The sequence below is a fragment of the Temnothorax curvispinosus genome, unplaced genomic scaffold (genome assembly GCF_003070985.1).
Source record: "Temnothorax curvispinosus isolate PA1 unplaced genomic scaffold, ASM307098v1 QBEX01004731.1, whole genome shotgun sequence".
Taxonomy (NCBI): domain Eukaryota; kingdom Metazoa; phylum Arthropoda; class Insecta; order Hymenoptera; family Formicidae; genus Temnothorax; species Temnothorax curvispinosus.
In genome coordinates this window covers 119,167-134,345 of record NW_020214511.1, presented here as the reverse complement: position 1 = coordinate 134,345, position 15,179 = coordinate 119,167, and the positions used below count along the sequence as shown (strand labels likewise).

The following is a 15,179-nucleotide window of genomic DNA, read 5'->3' as shown; positions in this document are numbered from 1 at the left end:
ATACTCGTTTAATAATCGTGCGACGCGGTTATTCAATTCGATGTACGATAAAAGCAATTAAATCATTGTGCCAACGCACGTAGCTGCGGGACATGTAAATCGCCATGCACAAAACTCGCGAATTTATTTCACCGTCGGTGTAATATCACTGCGGTAATGCCGAGCGCAATTTTTCGTTTGACGTAAAATGCCGCTACTTCGTCGTCATCGTCATCGTCCTTGTCATCATATAACTCGGGTCAATTGCTACCCCACACACTCAATAATTAAACAAACGTTTTAAAACGATACGCTTCCACCCACCGGAAGCGAGCGAGCACACATATGTCATGGCATGCCCGAGAGGATTTGCGCCGGTTAACGAAAGTTAATACCCCCGGGGCATTGAATCCTCGTTACAGCGCGATGTCGAATTATCCTATCAGATTGTTCTGCTCCCCGGATTTGGTCTCTGCCTTTTTTTATTACGACCACCCCAATCGACGGAATTATCACGGTCGTTGCGTCTCGTCGTACGCGTCGTCGAAGCCGATTCAGCGAAACATCATCTCCGCTTGGCGTCAGCTTTCCTGCTATCGCGTCGGGATGAATTTATTTGACGGCGCTCTTATTGACAGCCACATGAAACGGTCGACGCCACGAAGTGTAACGTGAATCCTATATCAGGGGGGCGGCCGGTCGGTTTCTAACTATCGCACATTTCTGCACCTGGCACATAACGTTTCCCTGGCCTTAATTTGCCTTCCGCTCTTTCTCTTCTTCCCTGAAAAAAAAAAAGACAAGATAGTCAGTTTTCATGATAATTTCGTTTTGTTAAAATTAATAATAAATAGTAACAGATAAGTCATCGTCATGCTTTGTTCTCTTTTTTGTCAGTGATATATATATCTAAAATAAAACTTGTAAATTGTGGACACGTTTCTGCAGTAAATCTTTCGTTTTTCACGTCTCTTAATTTTTTTTATGTAATAATTAATACTAATCATTCTTTTTGTTAGTTTTACGATCGTTCCTTTGATATTCGGTCACCGACTCCGTCGGTTGTTGGTAGAGACAGCAGGTGCGAATCCTCTTAACGATAGAATTCGAGTCACGTTTCAGCAGGTGCTGGAAGGACTTTTAATGATGCGCAACTCGTTCATAATTCACTCGAGGACTGGATAAGGGACCTTAAGTATCAACAGTTCCGAAATTACTTTTGAGAAAAGATCACGCCTTGGGATAGCGAAACGGTTCGGTTCGAAGTTTGGTAACGTTGAAAAGCGGACGAGATAAGTCGCGCGTTGGAGAGCTATTTCCTCTTTTCGCAGTGCGTTCACGTGGCACCAGATAACAACGAGCGAAGCCGGACGTCGCGCTCGTTGCTTATGTCGCTTTGTCTTAATTGCCGAGAGCGTCGCCTTTAGTCAGCGAAATTCGCCAGTTCCGGCAATCGCGCGTGAGAAATTTACGCACTCTCGGCGGGTGGTAGAAACCGGGAGACGGAAAATTTATTAAGTGAAAGTTGTAAACTAGGTCCCCACATCTTGATCGCGTATATCCGATTACATCCCTTTGCTGCTTTCCTTGTGAATTTTCGCAACACAACGGTGCTTGATAAAAGAGAACAGGAAAACTTCAATCGTCTCGGATGGTTTTGAAAGATTGGAATTTTTACTTCGAAAGGGCTGAGCGGTATCACGCATATTTTTGTTTGCTGTCCCGCTGGTTATAATGGGATATCACTGTCTTTCAGTCTCCTAACTGCACTGCGGCATCTATTTCAGTTTGGCGACTGTAGGAACGAATTCTTTTGTCAGTGAGGTGGCGTCCCTCGGACTGCACGTACCGTATATTAAAATTAACTCCGCGTAAAACACAATCCCTCGTGGCATGCCCCATTCAGAGCGGCGTGGCAGCATTTTTGTGCATATAAGAAAGATCTCGAGTCCCTGGCGCGAGTGCGTGTGTCGGCGTGCCGACAGAATGGTGTCCGGCGCCGCTTCGGGATCCTTGGACACGGACTTACACGATTCAAATTATACTGGCAGGAGGTAAGTTTTTGAGTTCTCAAAATTATATAATGGCAAACGTTCTCCACGCGGCTCGACGCGTCTCTCTTCACAAAGCATTCGTGATAAGGTGAGAGTAAAGCAGTATGTTATATTCTTTTTACATGACAAAAAACGTCAATCAACTGAAGATTACTCTTAAGTAAATTACCTTGAATTCAGAGATCAAGAATATTATTATACATATATTGATAAAATGTGCTTCAATTTTTCGAATTCTAAAACTTTCTGTATCAAAATTATATTAAATCACGGAAAGATATTCTCTGCCTCATTAAATGAAATTATTATTTTTATTTTTAAATATTAAGAGTCGAGTAGAGTTTGTGTAAATTAAATTAATTTAGTTTAGTTAATTTTACGCTTAATTTAATTAGGTAAGTAATATAATAACAATATTACCATAACCGCTCTTTTGTATGGCGGGAAATATTTTCAAAAGGATCTATGTGTCAGATAATATTCGCGCATTATCAATTTATCCAATAAATTCCCACAGCGACACAGATTGCCAAAAGGGCTTCATGTCGTAATTGATATTTGAATAATTCCCTAGCCTAACGGCAGAGTGAAGCCGAGTGAAGAGATGACGCGCGTTTTAACTGCCATAATATCGGCGACGCAGTTAATTGTTAATGGCTTTATCCATGGGACCCATGATCCACTTACCCCGTTAAAACTTGCTCTCGCACTATCGCCCTGACGAGTCCGGCCGATTACAAGCAAGTCGTTAACTGTGCGAGGCCGCGTGCGTTATCGCGTTTAGCACGTGTAATCGCGAGAGTCCAGAAATTGCATTCCGCAGGTACCAACATCGCCGACGAGAGCGACGATGATTATGAGCGGAATCGAGAAAACCTCCTATATAACAATTACGCGCAAAATATTGCCGCGTCAATCATTTGTTGCTTCCACGTGGCCATTACAAGCGCCGCTCGTGTTTTCGCTCGGGGATTATGATTGATTATATGCTCGCAATTAACACAAGTTACGAAGGCGAAATGTATACCAACGCACGCGCGCGTTTCGACTGTTTCGAGACCTGTGGAATCGAGTTCGTAATTCGCGCTTCTCGCTACCGATCATTCCACGTCAATTTCCAAACTTCGCGATTGTATCGAATTGAAAATATTGGCATACTACGGAAATTCATCAAGATATCAAACTTGTAAATTTGTCTTCAGCTTACTTTGTACATCGACATTACAGTTGATTCATTCTCAGATTCTCGCACGCATCATGACATTATCGTAATAATATCGCGCGAAAATTACGCGATGTAATCTAGCATATATATATATATATATGCAATAAGTATAATGCATTCCTTCATGTTCGTGGAACATTCGCTCGTTCCGCCTCTTTTAACAGAAAAATAGAAGTTATGAACGCAATGTGCACATTGCATAGATACCATCGGCGTTTTACTGTCGCGTTTTCTATAAAGCATAAATTATGATTTTTTTTTATGGATATTGGTAATGCAATAGTGATAAGATCTGAGGTTTATGCAATGAAAATTCGCGCATAGTTACAAACAACATAGTATTCAGGTTTTGGAGTTGTTTATATACATAGACATATATTAAAATCTGCAAAACTCAATATCAAGGGATTACTTTCAAATAATAAAAATATTGAACAATAAAATAAACACTGTACTGAAAAGTACAAAGCACGGTAGATTCTCATTAAAATGCAGTTTAAGTTAAAAAAAAATATTATAATTACTTAAAAAAAATAAATCTTATTTAATTAACTACGTTGGACGGCCATTCTACATCGTTAACTACTCGACAGTTTTTCTCTCGCTTTTATGAGGTTTTAAACTATACGGTTTAGTTGCGACGCATTTACATGACGAAGTAATGCCACCTCATAAAGTACACCCGTGCGAAAATACGGAGAAAGAACACGAGGGAGAGCTTTAAAGCTCTCTTGTTTCGCGAAAGCACTTGGTTTAAGCAGCTTACGAATGCCACGTTTTCTCTCTCTCTCTCTCTCTCTCTCTCTCTCTCTCTCTCTCTCTCTCTCTCTCTCTCTCTCTCTCTCTCTCTCTCTCCCGCGCTCTCTGATAACAGAATTGCAAGTTCTCCAACTTCATAATATATAGAATCTTCGGTAATTTTATGTTACCACCTTAAGGCTATATTTTTCCGAATAAAATAAATACCATTTGAATTATGATAATACTATAATATGCAAAATACCAGAATTTTTAATATCATTTTAACGCAATTATTTTCTCTTTTCTCTGGTATCTAATCTTGTTTTTACTTTGAAAAGTTCTATTCTATACACGTGAGACTCGCTTTCGAAATTTCATGCAAACGGAACTCTATTGTAACTCACCTAACCGATCACTGATAATTAGTAGGCTCATTGAAATCGAGCTGGAATCGAATTTAGTGGTGGAGCAGAACAAATGGTCCAATAAGCGAACAAGAATTTCCTTAGAGATTGTAGCTTTGCGACAATGCGCTTTTGTCCCCCGAGAATAAATTACTTGTCGATATATTACTAATTTTATTGTATTTTATATAGAAGGAATTTGTTTCTACATTGATAGTATATTATTAATTTATAGGCACGTTTATAAAAACATTAATCAATTTTTTAAATCTTGAAAAATATATCTTTAAAAAATAATAAAATATTGTGAAAGCTATAGGATAAAACACACTTTTCTAAAAAAAAATTCCAATAAAATCTATACCGGTCAACCGATTTTAATAAAATTTGAGGAGAACATACTTTCTATGATACTCTATTTGTGTGAAAAATTTCAACCCGGTATCTAAAAAATTGTAAAAGTAGATGCGTGTACAAAAAATCCGTACACACACACACACACACACATACATACTTCCGGACATTTTTTACTAATACAATTTTTCGACATTTTAGAACATTCTAAACCTATTTCCATCAAAATCTCGAAAAAATTTTTTTTTACCATCACAAAGCTTCCTCTATGAGGAAGCAAAATTGAAAAAATTAATCAATTTCTTAAAATAATCATCAGTAATATAACGTAAAAATCAAGAAATACAATTTTAATTCTTGGAATCCACAATCATTATGCGCGCTAACCGAAAGAAAAGAGGAGTAGGATTTTAGAACTTTTACATAAAATAATCTTGAAATCTATGCAGTTAATACATAATTGATAGAATTAAACGCAAGAGAGCCTGCATTGTGTATTCTGGCTTGAATCTTAAAGTGTTAAAATAAGCTTAAACATTTTTGGTTCTCATCGTAACTTGGAATTATTTATGATTTCCGAGGAATTTTCTTCGCATTCGCGTAAAATAATCTTTTATCGCGCTTCGCGTTACAGTTATACATGTCTACCGCATGTTGTTTAGGCTCGCGCCCGCTTTTTCTCGCTGTGTTTTTCTCTCGCCGCAAGAGTGTCGACAGTTATAAACTCTCCTAGCTGGAATACTCACTAGAAGAAATCTCGCGTAAGTCTTCTATGATGTATCCGGGAGCTTCTTTGTAACGTGGACGTTTAGAAAGCGAACCTTCCTTGAGGATCGCCCTGGCAAGTGCCTGTGGTGAATGTGGATATTTTTTGCAATTTTTCTACAGGAAAGACATGAAGCATCGAAGCAGAGCATGAACGATCGATCGATCGCGGTTCCGCACTATTCTCGTCCGCCGGCCGAAGTACCTTTAATATAAAAGAGAGATAGTTATACGTGCAACATCCGACAAAGAGAGTATCGCGTGGGGTATCCTTTGACGTACGTTTGCATTTTTTTGCGTTTTCTTTTACGTGCATAGAATAGCGGCACGAGTTACACAAGAATTTTTAGAGAAATAGACAGCAATCTATTCCAAATCGCACCAAATCTGTTGCATTAATATAGAAAAAATTATTTATAAATTGTGTTGAACATATATGATATAGCAATAAGAAACGAAGTATAAAAAATGATATTTTTTTAATTTAACTTTTTTCTAACTTGACATTGTTCGATAAAAAATATAGAGTATAGATCAATTATTTAAAAAAAGATATCTTTTTTTACTTAGTTCTGAGAATTACAAGATAGACGTTTTAAAATTTTTAATTGTACTAAATCTGTTAATTGTATTAAAATTATACTTTTCTCGTCTTATTTATGAAAAGTGATCTGTATACTCCCTTTCTGCGCTAATTGCAAAACGATTAATTAAAAGATTATAATTAATTCCGAATTAATCGATTTAACCGGCACTGCTCTATATATTCTTTATTAACAATCTTTAATTGCTGCATTAGCTATTAAGACTTTCGCGGATGTTAATCGATATCGTAAAATAAAAGTATAAGTGAAGGCATCTGACCGGACGCGAGGATGGTTTTATTTTACAAACGTGAGAGAATTTTGCAATAAGCGAAGTAATATAATATGACAGAACTTAATAAGTATACGGAGAATATATCTATCCGAGATCAAGAAGAAAAAGAAAGGGAATTCTAAATATCATGACGACGGTGCAGTATAAAATATTTGAGTTCATTATGGCGAAACATCTTTTCATGTATCGGGTTAAAAATTCCATATGAAATGGAATACGAAGGATGAGATAGAGCAACGGCAATATCACAGCATGACGCAGGAAGCACCGTGCGGGCAGGTAGTTGCAACTTCCGGTGTGGATAACGCCTAACAAAAGGGAGAGCCTTCCTTTGTTAACGATACAGATACCGTTTTTTGCGGTACACTAGAAACAATTTTTTTTAAATCACGCGAGCCTCTTCTTATCAGGTAGAATGCATTGATCTTTTCTTTATGGTTAAAAGATCATAAAATTTTAGTGTTTGAAAGTTATATAATCGAGCAAAATGAGTTAATGAAAAATCTATATTATACTTGTGCTTTCACCGAGAAAGTTTTGTTTCTCCTCATTGTCAGCCATCGAGTACGTCGTATTATCAACCGCTCTCGCGTTGTCAATTGGAGTAGAAATGTGACGCCAGCGGATATTTTTGTAGGTTTTTACCTTGCGATTTTTTTAGCGCGATTTTATAAATAGGACATACAAATATAGAACTTAAAAGGCGTGCGCAGCAAGGTTAATTTAACCCAATTAAATCCATTTAACTAGTCGCGAAGTTTCAACGTAACGTATCACACTTTACATATCACATTTTATTACTACTAATATGTATATTGGAATTAATCATTCCAGTAATTAAAATTATATATTAGAGGAAACGAATGGAATATAGATTCTATTATACTTTTATTATACGTGATAATATTAAATTGTACAACAGGGGAAACGAATGGAACATATAGTTTTTCTATTATATTTTTATCATACATGATAATATTAAATTAAGGAGAAAAATATTATTGATTATATATATAGTATAGAGAAAGAAAAATAATTTAGTTTTGTGTTCTCATCTACGGTATGGCTTACTTAGATGCTTGCCATTTATGTCCGTATTATAGAATCTGATATCGCTTCCATTTTAGCATATGGCGACATTTTTTTTGTTCATATCCATTGTTCAATCGTTACAATTTTCAGAGTCAATCCTCCTTTTATCTTTGAACTTTTTACGTGAAAATCCCTTACCCGGTAGAGATGACCCATTTCGATCAACTCTAGGTAATTCGCCATTGTTCCCCGATTTTCCACTCCTCTCTCTGGTTGGCGAATAATCCCGATATGGAAATGAATGGAAATAAATGCGAAAAAAGGATTAGAGGAAGGGAAAGAGCACGACTTCACGTAGACGCGGGGGTGCAGTAGTTGCATCGAAGTTCTCGGACGAGTTTCAAGTTCTTTGGGCGTTACAGCTATAAGTCTTTCTCCAACCCGTACCTGCCACTGTCTTTTTGCATTCGATGACGTAAAAGCATCGCCGTAGAAACTTGGTGGCTCAATATTTTTCTTCCGGTTCTGCGAAGCGCGCATATAGCACATATCTACCATATATGTCGCGGTACACAGATCGTGGAAACAGGTCAACTTAACGGATTCGTCGAATTTGTCGCTTGTCGCTGTAGTTTTTGCGTTGAACCTTCTGAGAAGGATTGAATCCCACCATATCGTTTCGATCTCGAATTATCTCGTAAAAGTAGAAGCGCGAAATGTAGTATCGGCATGCAAGCTACGCATCTATCTTATTGCGAATTAAAACGGTAGTTAATTAAAAACGTGCTGCGATGCGAATCGCCGCGAAGTAAATGAAATTATATCAAGGTCGAAAGAAAGCCTTCTTTTTATAGATCTATATCTAGATCTGTATCAGTATTTCTTGTCTTAATCGTAGAAGATTAAATAATTTCTATTAAATAGCTTATAATTACAAGCGGACAGATTAATAAGCGAAAAAAGCAAGTAATTACGTGTAATTTTAAAAAATAAGTGCAGCAATTTAACCTTACACAGCTATGACAGCTAGACAAAGTAGCGAATGACGTCAACACCGCTTTAAATTGCTCTAACGTGATGAGATAATTAGAAGATTAGATTACTCATTCGCGTTTACATTCATGAATTTTCATGAGATTTCCTTGGCCTGCGCTTTAATATGATAAACCTTGTTCGGGAACCATGACTGATTCGACCTACATTCGATAGCATCTCCGATTTTCGCACATTTTCAAGATTACTTATCAGGTCTTTGACTTAGGCATGCGAAGTCATCGAAACATCATTATATATTCGCTAAAACGCTTCGAAAGACAATAAACGTTATTATTTTTTTAGTCGCATATAATCAATATAATTCTGAAACGAATGTTTATAAATATTTGATATTAAGTGCAAGTTTGCTCGATTAACTTCTTAAACAATAAAAAGTATTAAAGAGAAAAGCCATGAATAATTAAATTTAAAAAACATATTATTATTATTACTGTCTCTCTACTTATAGCAAATAATATTATAGTCAAAAGGTATTTAATTGTAAGACATAATGTATCCTTTTTTCAATTATGGAAATATTTTTGAAATTGCTTTCGATTACTCCGATGCGAGCAATCGGAAGTCTACTAAAGTTTTATTATTATGTAACTATTGGTCGTAATGTATAAAATATGCTAAGCACTGAAAGTTAATTTCGTTCTGTGCGTGTAAATCTATTGAGAACTCATGAAGTGTGTCACATGATAAATGGTTTTGGATGTTTAACAAAGTTTGCGGTAAATGATGCAGAGAGTTGTCTCCAAACAAGAGATCAGCAAATACGGTGGGAAAGGCGGTGTAAGTTTGTTACGAACTTACTTACAGACGTACAACGTTGTTTATCATCTACTGCGACGGGGGATTAACTTCCGCAATAACAACGAGAAGTTTTCAGGAAGTTTGAGTGTTTAATCCCGGGACACAGACGTCTACATGGACGCTCTTTCGCGTTTAATCGCGAACTATAAACGCACATTCGGCAAAGTGTGTAAAAACGATTATTATTTGCAACAAAACGGTCGTTTTTTTAAATATAGAATTTGTTATTAAAAAATCACATTATTATTAACTAATTATCTAATCTTAAATATTAGTTTTGATAAAATGAATTAATGAATTCTTCTTCTTTTAAGAAGCTAATACAACCTGTTTGTTAAAACATTTTCATTTTAAGATAAGAAACAAGACTCGTTTCCATTAATAAAATCCGTTTAACATATAGCAGACATTTTATGATGTGAAATATCTGAATCGCTTCCTGCATCCTTCTTTTGTTCGACCACTATGTGATATGCTGCGTGCTACGTGATTGAGTCTTGCACGACCGAGATTTTATACATGACAATGAGCTGGGCTAGGTCGTTGAACCTTTGCTGCTACTATCTTTTCGATTCACGACCTCTGTATAATCCTTAAAACATCGAGACGTGTCTTGTATGATGAGTGAGAGATTTCAAGAGAGGTCATTATAATAGATATTGTATAATTACAAATTCCTTTACTTAATAAACATTTAGATTACATAGACGAGAACAGGATTTGAAAAAAATTGATTTAGGAGAACATATATTGTAGAAATTATTATATAAATTATCTTTGACATAACATCTAAAGATTTCCTCGAAAAATATTGTAAGTAGTATTTTTCTGGCATTTTCAAATAAATTACGAAATCCTGCGATTCTCTCTCTCTCTCTCTTTCTCTCTCTCTCTCTCTTTCTCTCTTTCTCTCTCTCTCTCTCTCTCTCTCTCTCTCTCTTTCTCTCTCTCTCTCTCTCTCAATTTAATTTTGTGTCTATTAGAAGGAAATGCTTTTTAGTTTAATACAGGAAGGGCGAACGTGTACGATAAATCTAATTTTGCGAATGTAAAAGGCAATGTGCAAGCGGTTCATTAACCAAATACAGCGGACAGGTTACGCGAGCAAAAACATTTTCCGATGCCATCGAACTTTATTACACATATCTCTTAATTGCGATGCGAGTATATGATTTCGTCGACACTTCATTTTCCTCCAATTGTGTCGGCTGGTGTTTCTCTCATTACGAAACTGTGGCGTACAAATCTTATGCAACGCTTACTACTGATATCTAATAATAAAAAGAAAGATATTTTTCTTCCGCACACACACAATAGTATTTTAATTAATAGAAAATAGTATTAGTTTTTCACGAATATAAGATAACAGTTCCTTAGTAAAAACTACTAAAAAGCATGGACGATATTAATTGGACAAATAGCAAAATTTCTTTCAAATTAAGATGCTCATATGTGTATTTATAGCTAAAAGAATCTGTTAACCCATTATTATATGAAATATTGAAAGTTGCTTTTAGAAAATTAGATCAGAAGGTCAAAGGCGAAACTGCGAAGTACTGCAATACGAGCACTTTTACGTGGCCATGTAATTTAAAAATGGTATATTTTACCACATCTTTTTAGTCAATAAAAATACTTTTCTTTTCCATCAAACTCTCCGTGAGTGGAAATGAAATTTCTGGGAATAGTTTCTTACAACTTCTTATGCAAGAATTTACGGTAGTCTCCTTTTGCTGCGGAAAATATTTTTGAATCTTGTGTTGTTCGTTTCGCGCGTCGCCGCTCGTAAATCCACCGAACGGCGCCCGTGGAGGATATAAATCGCGATCGTAATTTTCGAAAGGCAGGAAAAAGCTCTCGGCCCTTACTCGGTCAACGATAAGTTCGGGTGCAGACTGCGATAAATCACGCTCACGCGGCCGAGTTTTCCCTGGAAGTGTGCTATGTGTCGGAGCATTCGGAGCGAGATTATGTAAAAGAATTCGTTTCGCGGCGCGCTATGTCAGGATGATCTAACCGACGTTTAGATACATCACGGCGAGAAGGAATGTATCGGAGAAACGTTCCTTTCGCGCGCACGTGCGAGAACGGAAGCGAGACCGAGCGCGAATCAATTTCTTCCAGATTCAGCGAGCAGTTGCGCGGCGCGTGTTTCTTTATCATATTGTTTTCAGATTCCTCAGTAACGCAGTTATCAACTTTGGATTTTCGTAATTTTCTATTAGCCTTTTTTCTTCAAATATGACATTGTTGGCTTTGATGGCAATATACTTTTTGGAATTGCGCAAATGCGAATTAACTCGTGAAATTTGAAAGAATTGTTTGTATAATTCTGAATGTATAATTTATTTGAATCTTGATGATGGATTAATTTGTTCGACCATAAAAAATTAACACACTCACCGCCAAGACGGTTACGCCTTTCCGTTTACGCCTCAATCATCGGGCAACAGTCAAATAAATATACCTAGTCATGTATTATATTTTCGTGCAAAAATTTCAGTAGATACTACAAATTTACTACTATAAGTTAAGGCTCCTGGGTACTCGTCGCGGCCATGTTGGAATGTGCCGTCAGAAGCGAGAAATGACACGTTGAAAATTCTTGCGTAGTATTTCCAAATAAAAAGATATTTGCTTAAAATAACACTACAGATTACTTCAGCACACTTCAAAAATACTTCGAATTGAGGTTAAGTCTACCCCTTTCCCTTGACAGTTAATAAACAGCCGTAAAACGAATGTGATACGATGCAGGCTTGTGCGCAGGCGCATGACTAGATTTCGTATATACTACATTCATTTTACGGCTGTTTATTAACTGTCAAGGGAAAGGGGTAGACTTAACTTCAACTCGGAGTATTTTCGAAGTGTGTTGAAGTGATCTGTATAGTGTTATTTTAAGCAAATATCTTTTTATTTGGAAATATTACGCAAGAATTCTCAACATTTCTCGCTTCTGACGTCACATCTCATGAGATGTCGGGAAAAAGCCCAGGAGCCTTAAATTCATTGTTCTTTTTAGTATAAAATAATTTAATTGGTGTGTACGAAAAGTCACGCGTAAAATACGTTTGGTGAGAGAGATGAATGTGTTAATTATGCGTTACCTATAATATATTGCTACATTATTTGATAATAATTTTTATTTTAAAATAGAAAGTCTTGGACTATACATATTATACGTATATAAGTATAAGGTACGCATAGTAGTGCAATATATCTAGATTCTAGACGAAATATCTAGAGTATAAATGTATAAAAGGTTATTATAGGCATTGATCACCACGAATACGACTGATGGTTCGAGTTTTATTGCTTTGTCTGCGGCAGTCTGTGACAATTCCCACATGTCATAGTTTCGCAGACGTGATCGTGCGAGTTGAATCCACGCGGGCGCCGTACAATAGCGGAGTGCATTTCGAGAAATTGTTCCGGTCATAAACGTTATTGCTTTGGAGAATGGAGTTTCCTATGACACGACCGTTATCGGAAGAGCACCAGGAAAATTGTTCAAATATTTGTTCCTTATTTTCGCGTTCATATGATTGAAGAGAAACGTTTCGATAATACGTTACTGAGAAATTTTTCTTTAGTTTCGTATCCTTGGGCGAGCAACTAATCTTTCTAACAATTTGCATTCGCAAGTTGTTGACTCGCGTGGCTTCCTCGGTGAATTCAGCCATTTATGACGGCGAATTTAATTGAATGAATTCATCGCAGTTTCAATTTAGGCAGACTAACAACGCCGAAAGTTTCTCAAGCATCCGCTTCAACGCAGTCACTCTTGAATGGCCGCTACGTATAATTCTCGTTTACTTTGAGTAAACATTTCTGTCATAATATTTTTCTTCTCAGCTATTGCGAATTGAAGATCCATTTTGTAAAAAGTTAAAAATATATTGTCATGCAGCAAAAAAAAAACGCTTTTTACCGGTGCGGCTTAACCAGAATTTTCCACACTATTTTTCAATTATTAACACTCGAGTACTTAATTTGTTTCAAAGAGTTCTAAAGAGCATCGTTCTTTGTCGTTTATTATTTAAAATTAAAGTTATATAAAAATCGTAAGTATATACATAAAATCTACCGACATAAAATATTATGCGACTGTAATTGATACCCTAAATATATTTTAATTGTGGATGCTATGGTAATTCTATTTTTTTGTTCATTTATGTGAAAAAGTTTTGGTATACATTTAGTACAAAAATAAAACATTTTATAGCATATACAAACTATATAAAAAGATAAGATTAGATAACAATGTCAAAGTCATGTTATCCGAAAATATGTAGAAAAATATGAAAACTATTATATATTTTGTTATCAATTTTAATTTTAAAAGATCATGAGAATTAGAAATACAAAATTGGCATCTGTGAATGTGGATAATCAGAGTATCAGATATTCTTTGTTTTCCAAGATCGGTATGGGAGATGATTCCACGTTTATCGGATATACATATTTGGAAGTCACAAAGCGTTAGACTTGTGCACAATTACATCGCGACCATCAGTCTAGCATTTTGCTCTGGAGCTTGCCAAGAAACTCTTGAAATATTCCAACTAGACTTTGATCAACGAAGACGAGACGAGAGGAAGCGAGCGGTGAAAAATTTTACTCTTCGTAAAATTTTACACGCGCAAAGTTTTTACGCTTATACGTGTATCATCCTTATACGTTACAGCTTTCACGAATCGTCATCCGTGAATTTACGGATGTATAAATCGTTATCGCATTTTTTCGTCGGTCGTTCTATCCGCCGTTTTATTATCGAAACTTTATAGCTGTTTGTTAGACAGTTTTTTTTCCTTTTTGCAACTTGTCCGATAAGTAGGAAAGGGTTCTTAGAAAGTCGATCAATGAGATCGACATTCATAATCCGATTAAACAAGCTTGGATACGATAAAGTGCTATGAACTTCACGCTGATGTAAGACCGGATTCGCGATTGCTTAGAGGATTCTTGAAGGCTGCCATGCGGCGGCAGAGCACTCGCGTCGCCGTTTCGTTAGAGATATATAGAGGCTTAAAATAGAGAAGATCCGAGACGTGCTGACCAACACGAGGGGCTTTTGACGAGCAACCAAAGAGACGAAACCGAAAAGATATCGCGAACGTTCACCCTTCAAACGAAGCGCGAAGAAATCACATTCGCGATGTTGCATTGACTTTCACATTATTCTATTGTTACATTTATATTAGAATATTTTTTCAGTTTTATTTTTTGTAAAGACTGAAAAAAGGTATTTATGTTTACATGTGTAAAGTTTAGAAGTATTCCTTATATAATCCGTATATCTAATATATTTTCAGAAATTTAAAAAGTGACAACTTAATATCACAAATAGATATTCTTATTTTATGATACATATTCATTAAATATGTATTATAACAATTCCAGTGGATATTTTAGTGAAGTATAAATATTTTAGCAGTTATAATCACCAATATTGACAAGCTGAATATGAATACATTTAATTATGACTTATGACCTAATAGTACCGTTACGTAAAAATGTTGAAATTGACATGTTCAAGACGCTTAGTTATTGGTTGGACTCAGATTAGAGTACGTTTTCATGCACTTTTATTTTTCTTCTGATTGGTAGACCTGAGCATACGAGCGTGCGAAGTCGATCGCTGTCTCTTAGTTTTTGGTTAAAGTCGCAAGTAAGCCCGCTCACGCAGTTCACGTGGAATTCTTTAGTTATTCACGAGTGTATCTTGTTGTTTATACTAAAATATATATGTATATGCTTTTCCAACAAACAAAGCCTATCGAGTTCTTTTCCATCAAAAAAATTGAGATGGTCGTTATCGCATCTTATGTTTTGCTCATTAACACAATATTACATTGTTACGTTTGAACATAAAATCGCGGAATGGCG

The 15,179-nt window shown here is 36.1% G+C and overlaps 1 protein-coding gene across 10 annotated transcripts in view; it reads left to right on the top strand.

Annotated features, from left to right (window-relative positions):
* LOC112453837 (ras GTPase-activating protein nGAP) overlaps nucleotides 1-15,179 on the top strand; it is a 296,057-nt gene that overhangs the window by 188,293 nt on the left and 92,585 nt on the right. For 2 of the 10 annotated variants that reach the window (XM_025014810.1, XM_025014807.1), the window contains exon 2: nucleotides 1,886-2,033. The exons of 6 other annotated variants lie outside the window; for them this stretch is intronic. The gene's annotated coding sequence lies outside the window, so the exon portion shown is untranslated. Of the gene's footprint in view, nucleotides 1-1,766; nucleotides 2,034-15,179 lie in introns of all 10 variants that reach the window. 2 more of the 10 variants (XM_025014808.1, XM_025014809.1) reach the window with 2 other exon arrangements.